Consider the following 12,162-nt stretch of genomic DNA (forward strand, 5'->3'; position numbering starts at 1 on the left):
TAAGTGTCTAACTGTTGATTTCAGTTCAGGTCTGATCTCGTGGTTGGTGAGATTGAACCCCACGTGGGGCTCTGTGCTGACAGTGCAGAGCCCGCTAGGGATTCTCTCTCTCCCTCTCTCTCTCTGCCCCTCCCCTGCTATCTCTCTCTTGCTCAAAATAAATAAATTAAAATTAAAATTAAAAAGTAAATGATAGGGACAGTGGTGGATGACCCACGTCTGTGACACCATTCTTTAGGCTACCTCCACTGGGATCCAAGTCAATTAAACATATTTTATCAAAGGAAAAAACTTATTCTAAAACTGTGCTGTGTCAGATTGGAAGGGAATGATAGCAGTGAACTGGAAAATCTCTTAGTTGATCATTTACCAATTAAGTGTAGGGAGACCTGACAGAAATAACCAGGATTTCAAAGACCGCCAAATCCAAGTAAATCCTGGATTTAGATGGTTTTCTCTGAATTCTTGAATAGTAATAATAGCTACCATTCAATTAATGTTCATTGTATTTTAGGCACCATACCAGGGTCTTCATACAGAAGAAGGAAAGAAAAATTATTGTGAAAAATGTTGTGGCCTCCAACCTTACACCTTACCGTATCATTCAGGGTTTAGCCTGAGAAATAGAACCAACCACAGGTATATATTGAGAGGTTTATTACAAGAAATTGGCTCACACAATTGTCGGGGCTGGCGAGGCAAGTCTAAAACCCAGAAGGCAGGCCATTGGGAAGGGCAGCCTAGAACTCTCGGGCATGTGGCAAAGCTGCTATACATGGGTGGGCAGAATTTCATCTTCAGACAAGCTTCAGTTCTGCTCTTAAACCTTTCAAATGATTGAGTCATAGCCACCTAGATTAGCGATAGGATTATCTCCCCTGCAATATCAGCTGATTATGGACTTGAATCACACCTACAAAATACCTTCACAACAACACCTACCTTAGTGTTGGAATAACTGGGAATTATAGCCAAGATAAATGCATGCCGGCTGCCAACCATTCAGCAAAAGACAGGGAACTTTTTATTTTGCAAAGATTGTTAATGGGTTTTTTTTTTAGCTATGCAAAGCATGCCGTTTGGTGCTAAGCTAGAATGGGAATCACTGGGAGAAGAAAGCTTTGTATTCATTTAATTCATTCAATTCATTCATTCATCCAATGAGTAGTTAGTGAATGCCTTACTGCACATTTTCCTTCTTGGTGGTTGGCATATATCTGGGAAATAAAAGAGACCAACATTCCTGTCCCCATGGAATGTATATTCTCCGTATAATAGAGGACTGGCGGTTTGGAACTTTCTTTTGGCAGTTGGAAGGGATTGAAATTTAGGGGCCTGACGTCCGAGAAAAGAACGAAGGAAGACAGATTCGGGGAGAGGATGGGCTCCAAAACAGCAGCAGGTTGGGATCAAGGAAACGCTGACCCGTGAGAAATCCTTTTGTGCTGCTCACAGATGGCTGTTAAAAGACAGTGATCTCCAGTTTCCTGCTCTGTTGTATTTCCTAGAGAAAGATGATCATCAGAGCTTCTGTTAAAGTTAATGACATACCCCACCTTCGATTAGTGAAGCTCATTCATGGAGCAAACCGGTGCAGAGTAAGGCAGCAGCCACAGGGAGCAAGAGAGCTCGCAAGAGAACCAGAACCTGTAGGATGCATATGTATATATTTACTTGTTTGTTTCAAGGAATTGGCATATGTGATTATGAGAACGCAACAGTTTGCTCCTGGGCGAATCACAGATAGAAACTACAGTAGGTGGGCTTCTCACACAAAACTTTCTTTGCAGCCAATAAGATCACCAGGGAAAACTTCCGAAGCCATGACTCATCGAGCAAGGGTAAATGAGTTCCTCTTATTTAGGGTTAGGATTTAGACAGGGAAACTGAAGGGACCCCATGAAAACCAGCTTTGTTCACTCCTTTCCCTGCCTCTGTTCTTGCTAGGACCTGTCCCCCCACCTTACACATGCCTCGTAGAACGGATAGCGTATGTCCTCCTTGCCAAGGTCAAGGCTTTAATGAACTCTATGGAGTCTTCTAGCACAATAAGTAACATCTGAGGAGTGACCACACTCAGCAAGATCCCTGGCTCCTGGCATAAGCGATACATGGAGGGTACCCAAACACTCCTCTTTGTGTCCGGATTGCTGAGAAGACACATGTGCCAGACCGCCATCCTCAATAAAAACCCCGGGTCCCAAGCAAAGATGAGACTCAACGCTCCTTTCTTTTCTGAGTCTCCCAGACACTCTGTCCATATCTCCACTCTCTCTATATCTTTAATAAACTGCTGTCACTTCCTCTCAGCTTGTACTTGATTTCTATCCTACACAAAGCAAAGGACCCTCTTGGTTGGTCCTGCGGGACCCTGTCTGGGTCCTTGGACCCGGGCCACTTGCATCATGATGAATTTTAGAAAGGGGGCCTTGTTACGGTATATAGAGGTAGGTCTAAGATCACATATGCACCTTAAAGAAACATGCCTAGACATACATTGTATGATAGGAAAAGATAGGATTCAGTAGGCAGAGAAGGAAAGGTTAGGACCTGAGGTCCCTGAATGGGCAAAAACACATATTTTGGAACAATGCTGGGAGTGTCTGACCACAGCAAACCTTGCGGTTAAGGTTCCTCTTAAGAATGTAACAGACCCCACCTACTCCCCATCAGGTTTCCCTCAGGAATTTGACAAAAGACCTAACTAAAAATAAGTAGACCATAAACTGTATGACCCACAAGGAATGATGTGGCCACAGACCACCCCTTATACAATGGAAACGAGCCAATCAGGAATGGACAAGCCAGCACCTAGAGTTATCAAGCCAATAAGGGTAGGACCTGAGAAGAATCACAGGGGAAGGGAAAGAGGGGTGACCAGAACGTTATAAACCAAAGACCCTTGCCTATGGTCACAGGCATTCACTTTCGAATGTCTCCTGTCTGTAAAGAGAGCTTTCCTCCTAGTCTTACTTTCTGATCTTCTACTCTAATAAACTTTTGCCTGTTGCTCATTTTGTGTCCACCTCTTCATTCTTCGAAGCTGCGAGACAACAACGAATCCCTCCCGGGTATTCTGGTAAAAAAAAGTCCTCCAACAATTGTATGTTGTGTAAATGAGGCTTGCGCTCCTCCTTGGACGAAGATTTTCGTATGACAATGAGGTAAAGATGAGTGTCAGTCACTCCATGGGTCTCTCCAGGGTCCATTTGCGCAGGTGTGATTTGGGGGTTAAGGTAAAACTGGTCTGGGTGGTCTGGGCCCCTGGAGCTCTTTGTCTGGGCAGTCATTATTGCTTGAGGGCAGTTTCGGTTTCCTTCTTGAAATGTGATGCCCCTCAGGTCTTTGCCTGAGTCAAGAGAGGAGCTGGAAAGAGGAGCTTAAGGAAAAATGTGGGACAAAGATCAGTGGGTACAAGCAGGTGAGCTGGAAAGGCCAGGTCTTGGGGTTCAGCCGGTAACAGGGGCTGACAAGTCCAAAACATGCTGAGCAGACCGGCGAACTGGGAACTCTCGGGACGGAGCTAAAGCTGCAGTTTTGAAGCAGAATTTCTTGCTCTTAAGGCTTTCAACTGATTGGATCAGGCCCAACCATATTATCCAGTTAATTCCCTTCACAGAAAGTCAATTGACTGTAGATGTCAACCACATCTAGAAAACACCTTCAGAGCAACACCTAGGTTCACATTTGATTGAATGACAGAGCACCATCACCTGGCCACATTTGCGTATAAAGCGCACCATCACAGGCAGGAAATCAAAGCGACCAGAAGAAGAATCCAAGGGCCCGGGAATCCTAGGGCAATTGAGAATGGACCTGGACCCTTGTGGAAGCTAGAGACAGCTTGTTGGTCTGTTAAAGCATTAAGGGGGGAAGAACCAACAACTTGGAAATGAACAACAAGATGACTGCGATGTCCTGAGAGTGTCCTCCTGGAGCACCAGGGAGCAGCAGCCCCACCCAAGCATTATCTCGTTCTCTGGAGGCATGTGAGTGACTCATCATTTCCTATGCATTAGGAGATTGTACAACTCTGGAAGGGTGGGTGTTAACGTGTTGAGAATGTGTCTCATTTTTTTTGCCCAGGCTTTTCCTCATTACATTTTATTGTCTCTCTCACAACTACTCACCTCCCTGGACTTTTGTGTCTAATATGAACCCCACATCAGTTACATCACATAAGGGGTTCCAGAAGACACCGCCTCAAAATGTGCCTCTCTGACGTATGGATTACTCTGAGCTGGAGGCCACTGAGAGCCAGCAGGTGCAGGAAAAGCTGTAAAAAGAGGGCGCAAGTTTTCGTTTTGTAAAGGAGAGCTGCGTTTATAAAGGAAGTTTCAATTTTTCTGAAGGTGTCTCCCTATCAGATGAGGACGAAGTAGTAAATGACTTCACTGAAAGACCTTTTTTTACCATACCTCCCCTGCCCCTTCCCATAACTTGCCTCCCACTTCACTCACTTAACTGTCCTGAACCCCAAACCCCTTTTCCTTTGTTTTATCCTACGATGATAAATAAACCCGAGTTCTAACCACCCCTCTGAGTTACACATCTCTGTGTACTCCCACAGGCCACGCCCTGCACATGCTAATGAACTTCTGGGTTTATCTTGTTGATCTGTCTTTGGTCAATCTCATTTACAGGGACTCGGCTGCATAATCTCAACTGAGTAGACAGAAAAAAAAAATCCTTCCTCCTCTACACACAGAAATGAAAATGATTGCCACCCTGAGGAAAGATAATCCCTGAAGTTTACAGGGATTCATTAGCCAGTTGTCACTAATTTAGCAATCTTCTTCAAGTAGTCTTTCCTTCAGTGGCTATAAAAAGTCCTGTCTCTACTCCTTTGAAGAAGCTTCACCGTTGTGGTACTTCCCTCATCAGTGTGTTCATTGGTCTTTCACATGTGCACATTCTAAATTATTTAATGTTTGTTTATTATTTTGAGAGAGAGAGATAGAGCACGAGTGGGGAAAGGGCAGAGAGAGAGAGAGGGAGACACAGAATCCAAAGTAGGCTCCAGGCTCTGAGCTGTCAGCACAGAGCCCGATGCAGGGCTCAAACTCACAAACCGCGAGATCATGACCTGAGCCGAAGTCGGACGCTCAACCGACTGAGCCACCCAGCCGCCCCCGTGTGTGCACATTGTATATCTGGAGGAGAGTCTGAATATCTTGAGGGTATTTGGGGGATACTTCATCTTATATAATTTTCACAGAAACCCAGAAGTTTAATGTTATTATTGCTATTTTAATAGATGAAACAAGAGCGATTCTCCAAGGTTGAAACTTTGCCCGGTACTGCGTAATAATACGTGGCGGAGTTGGGGTCTCCATTTTACTCTTCATGATGCTGTGCTATCCACCGCTGAAAGGCAAGTGGAAGGGATTCCAGAACTCTGGGTCTTTACACTGCCTAAATCCCGTCTGCAAGATCCTTGGTAAGTAGTTGCTCCTTTCCATCCAACGGGACCGTAGTAATTCACTTTGCTATAATTTCTTTTCTTTTCTGGCCCGTCCTCAGTGTTGTCACTCGTTCCTCAAAACGTCCCAGACTTCACATCCTAGACCCTGGACCTTCATCAGTTAGTGACTGTCGCTCTTCAGGAGTGGCAATCTTGAATTGCACATCATGATACACACACATCATAGTAATTGGGGTGGTAAAGGAAACGTGGAGAGCTATCAATCACCTTCCTTGTTTTTTTTTTTTTAATTTAAATTTTTTTTTCAACGTTTATTTATTTTTGGGACAGAGAGAGACAGAGCATGAACGGGGGAGGGGCAGAGAGAGAGGGAGACACAGAATCGGAAACAGGCTCCAGGCTCTGAGCCATCAGCCCAGAGCCCGACGCGGGGCTCGAACTGACGGACCGCGAGATCGTGACCTGGCTGAAGTCGGACGCTCAACCGACTGCGCCACCCAGGCGCCCCTCACCTTCCTTGTTAAATAGAAAACATCCTTGTATTATTCAGCCTAAGACTGCATAAGCCTTCTTGGGAGTCTCCATAACTGGTAGTGGATATTAATTTTGTATGCAAACAAAACGCTCCTATGCTTTTTCTGATTATTTGAATTTTTTCGTATTATTTACTTCACTACTTATTTTCTCGTGTGGTTTGTTTGTTTGTTTGGCTGAGATGAAACAGAAATACGTGGCCCAGATCTCAGAAATCCACGAGAGGAGGGGAGCAGCTCGAAGCAGTATCTGTATTTATTTTAATTTAAAGAAAAAAGAGTATCTTCTTTTGCAGAGGAGCTAGGCTGAGGCGGCCAGCTGCAGAAGTTCCTAGAGGACAAAAGATATGGAAAAAAACAGACACTGACATTGGAGGGACATAGTCTAGGACATATATTAACGCAGACAAGAGCCGTTTGAAACTTTCCAACTGAATTTCTGCACCTTCCAAATAAAATATTGCAATGGCACAAGAAATAAAGCTGTATTTTTGAAAACAAACAAAACCGAATTTTGAAAAGAAGTCCTCTGTGTTTGGTTTCACAAGGAATTGAATTGCATGGGGAGCTACTTGCTATGACAGCTGGAGGCGAATGATTGTAGGGGGACATGTAAATGTGACAGCATCATCTTTTTATACCAAGTAGCCTGGAGCATCGAGCTGAGCCTATTAGACATCTTCTGGCTGTAGATGACAGAAACCTGTTCAAATGGGTCCGGTAGACAGAAGTTTCGTGAACCCGCAGGTAGGGCCCAGGGCGGCCCCTGACGTTCTCTCGGATTCTGGAGTCTCTCTCCTGCTGAGAATGGCTCCTTCTGCACTGTGGGTGGCTCGATCAACCCACAGGCTCACATCCCTACCCCCAGAGAACTGAGACCCTCATGCCAATCCAGGGAAGGGCTCTCATTGGCTCCTCTTAGGCTCAGTTCCTATCTATCTCTGAACCACCCGTCTGTGGCCGGGGAAAGAGGGATCAAACAATTGGCCTGGCTCATGTTACATGGTGACCTCTGAAACAACCAGTCTGGCCAGTGGGGTGGGATCTAAAAGAAAATGGCAGATTCTGTTCTTTTCTGGGGAGAACGAGTGTGTCCAGAACAAGGTAGGGAGCTGTTCTCTTGGGCATTCTGAATCACAGATATTCACTGGGCAGGGGCAATCAGTAGTCTGGAATATCATTTTTTTACTCATTAAAGAACACCAAATTGTTTTTATTTCAGAGTGAAAGCACTATTTATTTCAAACAATTATTCCGTGTATCCTGTATGCCTAGCGAAGAGGTGTTAGCATATAGTCTTCAAGCACCTGTAGGAATAGAAAGAACTCATTGCTGTTTAGGAACATATCTACCTTTCACACCTCCAAGAGCTCTTGCTTCTTGGCAACCTGTGATTAAATTCAAGGTGATTGGACTGTCATATACATTAATCATACTCGGAGAGACTCATTTCCCCAACCCCCTCCCACTCCATTCCTTTGATCATGTACTTTCATTCACTCAACAAATATTTAATGACTGCCTGTTGTGTTCCAGTTGTCTAGATATAGGAAGATATATGGAGACAAATACAGCATGATCCCTGCCCTTAAGGGCCACATCAAAAAGGGGATATTGGACAAGTCAACAGCCTGCTGTCATACAATATGATAAGTGCTGTGATGAGCTACTTTTCACTAGCCTCTAGACCACAAGGAACAACCTGTCCCTTTGCACCTCAAAATACTTAATTCATGCTACTTACTGATGTCTACACTCTTTAAAGCAGTGGCTAACTTTCATTTACAAATACAGAGAAGGATTTAAATGCAAAGGCCCGTGAGAACTGTTTTAAATTCCCACTGAGGTAAAATGACTAATCTTTATGTTCTTGCCTATAAGTGGGATAACCACGTAATTAATATTTTGGCCGGATCATTTCTACGGGTGAAAGGGGGTGGGACCCAGGTGAGACACCAGGATGGCAGGCATAAGCTGGAAGGATTCTAGGCAAAGTGGGATGAGTGGGAATACGGAGGCCTTGGTCGGAGCTGGGAGGAGCAGGGGAGAAACACATGGAGGAGGGGAGCCAAAGATCAAATCCCCCTACTTCACATTGTCTCTAATGGCCAATGGCAGAACCAGAAAGCTATTTAGGATGGCGGAGGCTGGTTTAACTTGGACCCATGTAGAAGCTCACCTGTTGACCATGAGTGGCTGAGCATCTGAGATGTAGACAGACCACAGGCCAAGACTGTGGATGATTTGGAAGTTGCCCGTGTGAAGAAGGTCATGTTAAGCCATCCCAGTCATTCACATTTGGAGGTTTATCTTCATGGAATCTGGTGGAGAGCAGTCTGTAACAGGGTGTGAGCCACTCAGGATAAGCCCGGGGCCTCAAGCTCTGGGCAGGCCCCATACCCAGGACATGCTTGCGGAAGGGAGCCAGAAGATGGGGGAAAGCAGAAGGGCTTGGGGCCCTGGAGAGAGCAGAAAAGCAGGACCAAGAGAGTAGGTGAGGAGCTCTGCAGACAAACTTCACTTATGTCCTCAATTTGCCCAAGGGAGAAATCCACAGAGAAAAGAGAAGGGCTGTGGGGTGTGGGGGTGGGAGGCATGATGGAAATTTTGTTGACAGTGAAAACAGATAAGAGAGGCCTAAGTAGAAAGTTTACGCTTTTATGAAACACCACAATATTCTGCTCCCCGGAAGTTAAGGAATCAGTGCTCTTTGCTGTCTAGCAAGTGAGAACAGAGAGTGTGTATCGCCACAGCTTCTGAGTAAGGCTGGGACACTGGTCAACAGGGATACTCCACAGAAGCCATGATTCTGTAAGCTCCTTACAGGTGGTCCCTTCAATGGCTGAGAAATGAGCTTTGGCCCATGAAGATAAATTATTGGAAGCAGGCTCTACTTAAACAATTTAACCGCATGCACTGAGTAAGATTCCAGGCTTTTATTAGCCAACATGAAATATTCCTCACAGACGTTTCAACTGATACAATGTTCTGTTGCATCCAGACATGAGCTCTGTGATAGACACTTGGTATTTCAGAAGAGAGTAATTGTTCAGGGCAATCCGGGTGTCTTTTCCTGAAATCAGAGGGCTCCAGACCCACGTGCATTTCTCTTTTTTTCCACTCTGCTTGCCGATTGCATGAAGTGAAATTTGGAGCTCCCTGGCACCATGTGAATGCCTTGTTAAACATCGTCTGTTTTTTAAAACAGAAATTTTTTCTTACATTTATTCATTTTTGAGAGACAGAGCGCAAGTGGGGAAGGGGCAGAAAGAGAGGGAGACACAGAATCAGAAGCAGGCTCCAGGCTCCAAGCTGTCAGCACAGAGCCCGATGTGGGGCTCGAACCCATGAACCGTGAGATCATGACCTGGGCCAAGTCAGACTCATAACCAACTGAGCCACCCAGGCGCCCCTCATTTTTTTTTTTTTTGATGTTTATTTATTTTTGAGAGAGAGAGAGAGAGGGCAGGGGAGGGGCAGAGAGAGAGGGAGACACAGAATCTGAAGCAGGCCCCAGGCTCCCAGCTATCAGCACAGAGCCCGACGCGGGGCTCGAACTCACAAACCGCGAGAGCATGACCTGAGCCAAAGTCGGATGTACGACCCATTGAGCCACCCAGGCACCCCAACATCATCTGTTTTCCTCCGGCTAATAGCAACCACCGAGCTCTCCCTCACTGTGGAAATATGAAGTAGCACATTTCCTGCCCTTGTTTTTACGAGTCCTTTGGCTCTTCTAGGATTTTCTTTGCTTCAGCTCAGCCCACAAACCGAAGTGAGTATCTGTTAATATCTCCCCAGACTGTTATTCAAGAAAAAGAACCACTTGGTATTAATCATGACGGCAGAACTCCCTGACTGACAGTCTTTGGTTCATTCTCGACGCTTTGGTGCCTGCACCACACTGCTCTGCCAGCTTTGTTAGTCCCAGAAATTCCCCGAGGACTTCGTTAGCAGTGCCAAGTCCAAAGTCAAATTCCACCAAAGATCCTGATGAAGTGGGTTTGAGGTAGGACTCACACATTTGCCCTGGCCGATTCTAAAGTAGGTAAGGCACAGCTGAGCAGCAACCTTCAAAAAACCTTGCAACAGAGGTGTCTCTCTCTTTCTTTCTTTCTTTCTTTCTTTCTTTCTTTCTTTCCTTCTTTCTTTCTTTCCTAGTGAAGGGGTTGGCTCATGGGGTAAATTCACTCATTCGTTCATTCATTCCTTTTTGTTACCAAGCACTTACTATGTGCCTCCTAACTTGATTTTCCATTTCCGAAGACTTTTCATTTCAATTCCATCGTCAGGTTTTACTTTTCTCCGGAGAACGGCCAAGGGCGAGGCTCATAAGAAACACAGTGAAGCTGGCCGCAAGAGGGATCACCCAGCTGTAGGCCAGGAGGTGGGAGGGATGACATCCAGGCAGTGGAAACCATTTGGGAGGGAACCAAACCCAATGATGCACCTCCCCTAGGGATCTTGGCTGTTTGTCTAAGCCTCCGGAGGGAGGGCTCCCTGCCCCATCATGGGCTGCAGCCATTTCAAGCATCAGGAGGGAGTGGAGGCTTCCACATGTGTGACCGGGAAGCTGAATAAGACCTTTGTTTGGAAAGCCAGTGGACCCCCTTCCATTTTCTTTACTGGGGTGCTGTGACCAACAATTGAGTACGTGACATTTGCTGTAACTCAAAAACTGTGGCGCGTGTGGAATGGGGTCTTGTAGATACTCCACATGAAGGCAGCCCCCCCACACGCTCAGGTCTCTCCGAGTGTTTCTGGGGAGTCACAATCCCTCAGTATAAGCACGAGCTCCATTTTAGGGCTGACCCTAAATCAAAGAGTTGGATGGAGACTCTGAGGGGGAGACCTCAGCCACCCCATGCTTGGGGCTTGCAAGCGAGCAGTCTTGAGATTTTGGTTGATTGGTTTCATTTTTTAGGGTTCTTTTGGGGGGGGTGAGGGGGGTAGAATTTCATGAAGATTTGGTGGGGGCGGTGGGGAGAGAGATGTCCCAGGGAGGAGGAATACTGTACCCCGACATCACCCTCTGACCTGTATTAGCACACTGGGCTGCCGTAATAAAACCCCATACACTGGGTAACTTACAGACAGCGGAAATTCTCATTTCCCACCATCTGGAGGCAGGAAGTCCAAAACGACAGTGCCAGAATGCTCATTGAGGACCCTGTTCTGGGTCACAGGCTTCCTGATGTGTCCCCACATGGCAGAAGGGGCAAGGGCGCTCTGTCTCGGGCATCTTCTATAAGGCATCGGTCTCATTCGTGCGGACAGAGCCAAAGGTCTCACAGTCAAATTCCATCACGTTGGGCATTAGGATTTCCACATATGAATTTTAACATTCAGAGGACAGCGTGACCTCACATTTTTTAGTGGACCGTGACTTGTCTCCAAAGCAGACTTGGGCTAAGTCACATTCGTGTGTGTGTGTGTGTGTGTGTGTGTGTGTGTGCGCGCGCGCGCGCGCACACGTGTGTGTCCATCCTATGTGTTTGCCGGGGAAGGCAGTATATGAGTGACCGGGGTACACAGCATCCCCAAATCTGCAATCGGGTACCCAGTCACTCATCCGTGCCTTTTGTTTGGTTTGCTCCGTATGTGTGGAATTTTCAGGGTCCTGATCCTTGGAGAATATGGAGAAAAATGATTTCAGCTGGGATGAATAGTGATGCCAGACGATGAAAACCCAGGCAGGAGAGAGAAATCTCATGGCTGCTCCGGTCCCCCTCAGCACACAGCCTGTGCTCACCTACCCCACTGTGACAGGTGAGGATGTCCATGAGGACAGGCCACTCACATAACATGACATGCACAACAGGTGCAGTCCTGGGCACTGCGGGCTGACACCCAGGCTCTGCCTTCCAAGAAGTCTTGGCCATGAGTACCCATTCCAACCCTCCACTCATTGCCATCCCAAGTATGAACAGGGGCTCAGGAGGTTCTCCTGCTCCCCGGGACACTCTCTGGCAGGCAGGCTTACTGCCAGCTTTTTTTTATTTTAAGATTTATTTATTTTTGAGAGACAGAGACAGGGGTATGGGGGGGGGGGGGGGAAGAACAGAGAGAGAAGGAGACACAGGATCCGAAGCAGGATCCAGGCTCTGAGCCGTCAGCACAGAGCCCGACGTGGGGCTCGAACTCATGGACCGTGAGATCGTGACCTGAGCTGAAATCGGACGCTTAACCAACTGAGCCACCCAG

This window comes from Herpailurus yagouaroundi, unplaced genomic scaffold (assembly GCF_014898765.1).
Source record: "Herpailurus yagouaroundi ecotype Mexico unplaced genomic scaffold, PumYag 77, whole genome shotgun sequence".
Taxonomy (NCBI): Eukaryota; Metazoa; Chordata; class Mammalia; order Carnivora; family Felidae; genus Herpailurus; species Herpailurus yagouaroundi.